The sequence below is a fragment of the Myotis nattereri genome (assembly GCF_964212035.1).
Source record: "Myotis nattereri genome assembly, chromosome: 13".
NCBI classification, from domain to species: Eukaryota; Metazoa; Chordata; class Mammalia; order Chiroptera; family Vespertilionidae; genus Myotis; species Myotis nattereri.
Window position 1 is genome coordinate 11,871,769 of NC_138088.1, and position 8,605 is coordinate 11,880,373.

The window sequence follows — 8,605 nt, forward strand, 5'->3', positions numbered from 1 at the left end:
CCAGAGAGTGAGTAGCTTCAATCACCCTTAGGGAGATAGATAACACAGACCCTGTTGGTGCCATTGGTACCAGCCAAACCCCAGAACAGACAAGTCCCAGGAATAAGTAACAAAACACCCAGGTAGAGCCAGACAAATCCAAGATAAAAGTGAAGCTGGCCAGAGAAGATCCCAAACCCCCACTGTACTCTCATTCTGATGCATCAGCATATTAAAGGACAGGCTGGAAAGCTGATGAACATTCTGTTGATACCTTCCCCTCCCTCCCCACCACCTCCCCTAAAACTCCCACCTTGGAAAACAGATAAAAACCCTTAAGGCGGAGGATGCGAGTGTGCTCTTCCCCTGAGCACACCCTAACCCCATGTCTTTCCTCCGGCCTGCATATTTGCTTTCTTTCTTCTAAGCTCTAAAGCAGGGGTGGGGAACCCTTTTTCTGCCAGGGGCCACTTGGATATTTATAACATCATTCTCAGGCCATACAAAATCATCAACTTAAAAATTAGCCTGCTGTATCTGGTGAAACATCTAGTTGACTCACCCCTAATGCCTTGGCAGGGCCAGACCAAGTGATTACTTAGGCCTCACACAGCCCACGGGCCAGACGTTCTCCAGGCCTGCTCTAAAGGTTCCCAGGAGACTTGCAACCAGGGGAGTAGTGGGCCTTGGCAGCTCATCCTGGGCTAACCCCTGAACCTGTCTCCAAGGGCCCTCATTTTGCCTCTGTAACTTGTTTCCTGAGTCCACGCAGCTCAGCTGGCTCACTTCTTTCTTAAAGGGTCAAGGTAGCCTGGCTTAGGCTCACTCCCATGGCTGTGACCTTGCCTTTTCTGTTTTTTTTTTTGTTTGTTTGGTTTTTTTTTTTTTTAACTTAAATTCTTTATTGTTTAAAGTATTACATATGTTTCCTCCCCCCCCCATTGACCTCTCCCCAGCCACTCCCACCCCCCAGCACAAGCCCACACCCCCCCTACTGTCTGTGCCCATTGGTTATGCTTGTATGCATGCATACAAGTCCTTTGGTTAATCTCTTACCTTCCCCACCCCCTGCTCCCCCCATTCCCTGCTTTCCCTTGAGGTTGGATGGTCTGTTCAATGCTTCTATATCTCTGGATCTATTTTTTGTTCATCAGTTTATTATATTCCACAAATGAGTGAGATCATTTGATATTTATCTTTCTCCGACTGGTTTATTTCACCTTCCTTTATAACACTATCCCCAGCTTCAATAAACATACTCCCCAGATCACCTGGACTCCTGTCTTGACAATGAAGTATGGTAGCAACCATTTCAGGTGGAAACTGTAGTTTAACTCTAACCCTGTTGTTTGGCTTAACAATATAAAAGTTACTTTGATTTTCTAAATTGTATAAGTCATCCCATTCGATTGAATGCCTTATTGATTGAATGACTATTCCATTGATTGTTATCATACTGGTCTTAGAGAGCACATTCTTCTGTACCTGGGAAACAGGACAGCACAATTACCCTAAATTGTTTTAGTGGCCACAGGTGGTGCGTTCCAGCTGCCTCAGTGGTCCCGAGACCAGGACAGCACAATTACTCTAAATTGTCCTGACAACTCAGTGGTCGGGAGACCCGAGGGCTCTAGATAATGTGTTTCTATCAACTCAGTGATCCAGAGACCCAAAACTGTAATTTAGATAACATGCCTAAGTTTAACCCAGGTTACCCAAGGACTCTAGATAATGTATTTCTGTCAATTCAGTGACCCCGAGAGACCCGAAACTGTAATTAACATGCTTAATTCTGCTTCTGTAATCTGCTTTTTTGGGAGCCAGGTGCCACGTTCCAAACCCTGAGATGTAATCAATACCTTTGTGATTTTTGCCTATATAAGTCTGGTTTTGCCATCATCTTATTGCTATGAGATTTGGGGATGACCCCTCATAGTCCCGGATTGCAATAAATGTGACTCTTTAATTCGACTTCTTGAGGCATCCTTCTGTGATTCGCGGGGTACATTACAACAACATCATCCCTGCACAAAGTGAAGAACCCACACAGTCTAGAGCAGTGGTTCTCAACCTTCCTAATGCCGTGACCCTTTAATACAGTTCCTCATGTTGTGGTGACCCCTAACCATAAAATTATTTTTGTTGCTACTTCATAACTGTAATTTTGCTACTGTTATGAATCGTAATGTAAATATCTGATATGCAGAATGTATTTTCATTGTTACAAGTTGAACATAATTAAAGCATAGTGTTTAATCACAAAAACAATATGTAATTATATATGTGTTTTCCGATGGTCTTAGGTGACCCACAGGTTGAGAACCGCTGGTTTAGACCGTGCGGGGGACAGACCCGGCTCAGCCCGGTGCCTTTCTGGTGACACTTTCTCGCACTCTGCCCTATGCACTTCTTCCCTTGGCTAGTTTTGATCGTTATCCTTTCCTTATAATAAACCACAACATGGGCCTAACAGCTCTCAGCGAGTTCTATGACTTCCTCCAGTGAATTATCAAACCTAAGTGTGGTCAGGGGATCCTGAACTGCATTTGGTGTCAGACGTGAGGATAGTCTTGGGAAATCTCCCTCAAATTCATCATGGTCTTTGGTAGGTTTGGGGGCATCTGGATTATGCTAGCATAGTAAAAACCAGTTAAGAACCTTTCTATTGATTCACTTTATTAAATTATATTTTTATAAAATGCTGTCCATTTTAACTAAGTTTTAAGGTATTTAAAGTTGTTTTCTAATGATTTTCTAAAAACACTTTTATTTCCAGTGATATCCATTTCTCAATCCTGATATCAATTTCCTTCTCACTTTTTTTTTTTTGCTTGAATTAAAATAAATTGTTGGCTTCAGTAAGTATGCTTTTTAATTAAGTTACAGTTAAGGTGACATTCAACAATTACGTGTGCAATTTGAAGTGTTGTGGCAAATGCATACAGCCATGTGCCATCACCACACTGATCACAGAGCGCCTCTATTGCCCTCATAGTCCTCGCCTGCCCCTTTGTCGTCATTTCCCTTCCCCCAGCCCCAGGAAACCACCGGCCTGCTTTCCATCACTGTAGTTTTGCTGTTTGTAATGTACCTCATGGAAATGGAATCATGCGTATATTGTATTTTGTATCTGGCTTCTTTTACTTACAACAGCGATTTTCAACAGGTGTGTGGTGGCAGGGACACCGGTGTGCCACAAGAATTTTTAAAACATGCAATGCCTGCCTATTTAGTCAAGGCCACTGATCTTTTTTTCTCTTAGATTGTCAAATAAAATATAAGAATGACAGCAGCCAACACAACAATAGCCATTTGGTGTGAATGAATCAAAATCATTTCTTTTTTCCTTTTTCTTTTGGTCAGATTAGCAAAAAATATATTTTTTGGTATGCCTCAAGATGTTAGTAATTAGTTTATGTTGCCATGAGATGAAGCAGGTTGAAAAATCACTGACTTGGAATAATGCCTTTGAGGTCCATTCATGTTGCTGTGTACATCAGTACTTTATTCCTTTTTTATTGTTTACACATATTCCATTGTATGCCAAAATTTGTTTATCCATCACCTGATGATGGATATATTTGTGTTGTTTCTAGGGTTTTTTTGGGGCATTTATGAATAAAGCTGCTAGGAACATTTTTATACAACTTTTGTTTGGATATATGTTGTCATTTCTCCTGGATCAACATCTAGGAATGGTCATGCAGTGAGTGTATGTTTAACTTTATAAGACACTTGCAAACTGTTTCCCAGAGTGATGATGATGTTCATTCCCAGGAGCAAGGTATGCATTCCAGTTGCTTCACATCCTCTCAGTATTCAGTGTTGTCAAGCTCACCCTGCAGTTTGCACCACGGACATACACTTGCCATTAGACCCTGAAGCCACTCGCAATGCTTTAGTGCATATGGTCCAGGCTCTGCAGAGATCCTGCAGCTTCAGGGGCAGGGAGGGCTCAGCCCCCCATCATGTTGGGTACTCCTCATCTCATCTCTTCTGTTACCTCAGAAATCTCGGCCTCCCCATGAGCCTGGCTTTCCAGCCCCTGGCCTGCTGCACTGGCTCCAGTGTGATTCTGCTTTGCCAGCTGGAAACAGAAAACATTTACTCCTCACTCTCTATTCCCAAGAGCTAAACTCGTCAGATTCCCTGCTTCTGGTGAACAGGAAGAGTAACTGACAGCAGATATCTCTATCCCTGTCTCTTTCCCAGCGCTGTCCTGTCTCTCTCTGCCTATGCCCAGCTATGGGTAGGTGCACAGGGACACACTGACATGGTATGTGCATAGGACGAGGTCTAGAGGATAGCCCTGCGGATCGATAACAATGGCTACCTTTTGGGGGGGAGGAAGTGCAGGGGTAAAAGAGGAGGGGGAATTTTATTTTTCAATGCGCAGAGTCCTGTTGGCATTTTTAAAGCAATGTAATTTTTTTAAAAATAGCATCATGTTAAAAAATAAAAGTGTCCATTTCGTGGGCACCCCCTCCCCACCAGGAGATCTCTGTGGTTCTTCCCAGTTCTATCTCTCATTATATTATTAATTATCATTTTAAAAATCACCTGCACTTTCACTGAGGCCGGAGAGCCCTCAGAGCTCTCAAAGAGAAACTGTCTCACAAGACAGGCTGCTCATTCTCTAGAGCCTCTTCCAAGGGACTCTATTTATTCTGAAATGTTTAGAGGGAAGAGCATCCCAGAGAGACTCCAGGTTTACCTAACGCTGTCTAAATTGTTGTCTATTTTCCCAGTGTCCTATTCAGGATGGTATGTGTCCCAGAAAGAAGAGCCTTCGTTCTGACAAAAATAAATAAATAGATAATTGTCTTCCAAACCACAGGTAACTGGGTTTGGACAGTGATATGTTGCCACCAGCTAGTCCTTCAGAGAGACGACAAAGGCTCCTCCTGCCTCCAGTCACCTTGCTGTCTGTTCTCTTGCTGATAGCTCCAACGCCCCCTCCTGGGCACACTGTCCGGACACGGACACCAAGGACCTGGTTGGAGCCTGTGGATGCTGTGTCTGCACCCAGAGATGCTGATGAGCTTCAGGTTGGTGGCTGGGAGCGCCTGGCTACTGCACGAGGGAGCTGAGAGGTAGGTATTCTTCACATTCACCTTGGTCTCACCCAAGGAAATGTCGGCTCAAATCTGGTAAGGTAGCCTCTTCGGTGATTGAGCATCCTCCTACCTCCCCTCCCTCAAGTTGCCATGAAAGGAAAACCTGTGCGATCCAGGAAGCAACACCGCTTTTCCGTCCTCGGTTCTGGGCACACAGGCCCACTGTGAAAGCTGTGGGAGGCCAGGACTGGAACTGGGCCTGCCCTGGACTCCTGGCAGGGGTTCCTTGGGGTTCCGTGGCCTTGTTCTGGAGCAGCCACACGTCACCAAGAGGCCTTCACAAGTGTCAACCTCACATGCCCTCTGTTATTCAGCCACACCGGCATTCTTCCACATTTCCAAAATCAAGATATCTTTGCACACGTGCTGTTCCCACCGCCTAGACTGCCCTCTGTGCCCGTTTCTGCCTGTAAAACTCCTTGCCCTTCAATGCAGGTCAAACATCATCTGTGTGAGGCTTTTGCTCACACTCTGCCTGAGTTACTTCCCCTCTCTTGGCTCTCACAGTTAGTTCCTCCTTCTAACAGGCACTGCTTCTGTCTGCCTCCCCCACCGGACTAGGATCTCAAGAGTAGAGACTTGCTCATCATATTCAAACTCCCAGCCAAGGGCTTGGCCACCCTTACTATGAAGAGTGGCTTGGCTCTCCCTGAGTTAGGAATTCTGACTGTGGAAATGAACCTGGAGACCTAAGTTTCCATGGCTCAGCCAGGTTTCACCACAGTTTTCTCTAAAAAGGAGTCTGTGGTTAGTGGTTTCAGTTGTCCTGCACCCCCATCAGCAGGCACACCTATACTAAAAATTTAATCCTCGAACAAACACCCACCGCCCACTGAGTCATTGTGCTGGAGGGGCAGGTTCCAATATTTAGGAACATGGCTGTGGGCCTGATCCTCAGCCAGATCTCTCAACCCTGCTGCTCAGCGTGGAGAGTAAGGCAAACCTTTCTTTCAAAGAAAAATGTATGGATTCTAAATGCTTTTCCCTGGGGGCACAGCACACATAACTGAATTTGGAGGATGTTTTTCTGCACACCTGGCATGTCATCTCCATATTTTCCAACAAGCCAATGCATGCTTATTCAGCAAATGATTTATATTTACAGGCACCCATTATCTCTGCTGAAAGCGTTTGTTTCCTAGATAATGTTGTGACTGAAGTTCATAATTATGCTGCAGCATGCCGGGACTCTCTTCGAAAAGCCCAGCAGTACTGTTCTAGCTCCTTCTGGGGCTGCAGCTTTAGGAGTTTATTGAGTGCCAAAATCTTAGTGTTCACTGAGCAAACGTCCCTAAATAAATGTCACCCTTCAGCATCTGAAGTATTCATTTCAATTTGTTCATTCTTTGAGAAGCTCTATGTTTGTTTGTTTTTTAAAATCCTATATAATAAAAGCCTAATATGCTAAGTGTCTGGTCATCCTGTCGTCTATTCAACCAATCAAAGCATAATATGCTAATGATATGCTAAAGCCACTGAACCAGATCACTATGACGTGCACTGACCTGGTGGGTAGATGCTCCGACCGGTAGTTTAGCTTACTGCTGGGTCTTGTCGATCTGGATTGAGCTAGATGGGCCAGACACTCCCTGGAGCCCTCCCTCAGTTCCTCCCCCACTGGCCAACCTCCCACATCCCTCCCCAGCCCCAATTGTGCACTGGTGGGGTCCCTTGGCCTGGCCTGTACCCTCTCACAATCTGGGACCCCTCAGGGGATGTTGGAGAGCTGGTTCGGCCTGATCCTGCAGGCCAGGCCGAGGGACCCCACTGGTGCACGAATTCATGCAGTGGGCCTCTGGTAAAGCAATAATTGGCCCTGTCTGATAGTTCAATTAGTTAGAATGGTGTCCCAATACACCAGGTTTGCGGGTTCAATTCCCAGTCAGGGCACATATCAGAAGCAACCAATGAATGAATAAATAAGTGGAACAACAAATCCATCTCTCTCTCTCTCTCTCTCTCTCTCTCTCTCTCTCTCTCTCTCTCTTTCTCTCTCTCCCTGTAACAGGGAAATGAATACACTATACTTATATAAAGCTACCATATTACTCTTAGTAAATGTTAAATCCAGCTTGTTACTCTAACCTGATTTTTCCTCTTGAAACTAGAGCTTACATGTTAAAAGTTTCTTTTCTAAGTGTACTTTACTAGAATCAGCAGTTTCAGTTCCTGTGTGAACCTAAGGAGCAGCTGACCTCAAGGCCCCCAGTCACTGGAATTCAACGATATGGCCAACTCAAGGACACTGACCATGAAATCCATATCAGGACCAGCAAGGATACTGCCTGCATGTCCACAGCCCCTCCCCTGATCTCTTTGTTCTGCTTTCCCTCTCCCTCCTTCACTGAGATGCTAGATGGTTCTTTGAAGACTGGGAAAAGCCCCCTATCTTCTCGAGATGCTGGCAGTCAAATAAACCTCTTTCCTTTTTCACCAGCACCGGCCTCACGTGTTTAGCTTTTGTTGCAGCAGACAGCTGAATCTGGATTCAGTTATATCCCTTCCCTTCTCTCTCTTAAAATCAATAAATAAAAAATTAAAGCAGTAATAAAACATGCTACTGAACTGATTGTATCTTAAATCTGAGAGTCAAGCAGGGTCTCAAAAAGATATTTTTACATCCCTGTTCATAGTAGCATTATTTATAGTAGCCAAGAGATGGAAGTAACCCAAATGTCCACCAACTGGTGACTGGATAAACAAAATGTGGTATACACATACCATGGAATATTACTCAGCCTTAAAAAGGAAGGAAACCCTGTTACATACACAATATGGATGAACCTTGAGGATATTATGCTAAGTGAAATAAGTTAGTCACAAAAAGACAAATGTTGTATGACTCCACATATATGATATATTTAAAGTAATCAAACTCATAGAAACAGAAAGTAGAATAGTGGTTACCAGAGGGCAAGGGGTGGACATGGAAGTTACTGTTTAATGAGTATGAAGTTTCAGTTTTGCAAGTTAAAAATGTTCTGGAGATCTGTTGCACAACAACATAAATATATTAATACTACTGAGCTATACACTTAACAATGGTGAAGATGGTAAATTTTATGTTATGCATTTTTACCACAATAAATTAAGACAGCAAAACAAAACCCTGAAGGCTCTTCAGGATTACCTGGTCTGTACTACTATTTTATAAATGGCACAGAGATTTGCCCAAAGTCATCATCCATTCATTCAAGGTGACCTGATCACAGCTGGATGTCTTTCTGCTCCACAGCTTGCATCTCCAATAGTTCTGGTGAGTTTTCCCTCTTCCTTCTCCATTGGGGAAAGGAGGAGCCTACGGCCCTGAGATATTCCCAAGCAAAGCTCAGACAGTGGGGAGAGACCCTGTGAGGCACTAAGTTCTCACCAGCCTCACACTCTTGCTTTCCACACCCTCAGCATCCGCCTGGGTTGCTCATTTTTACTGAGCACAGACATCTATAACTATGGAAACAAATCAAGTGTCATCTTGGGTCCTGAAGATAATGGAAACCCAGAATTTTGCC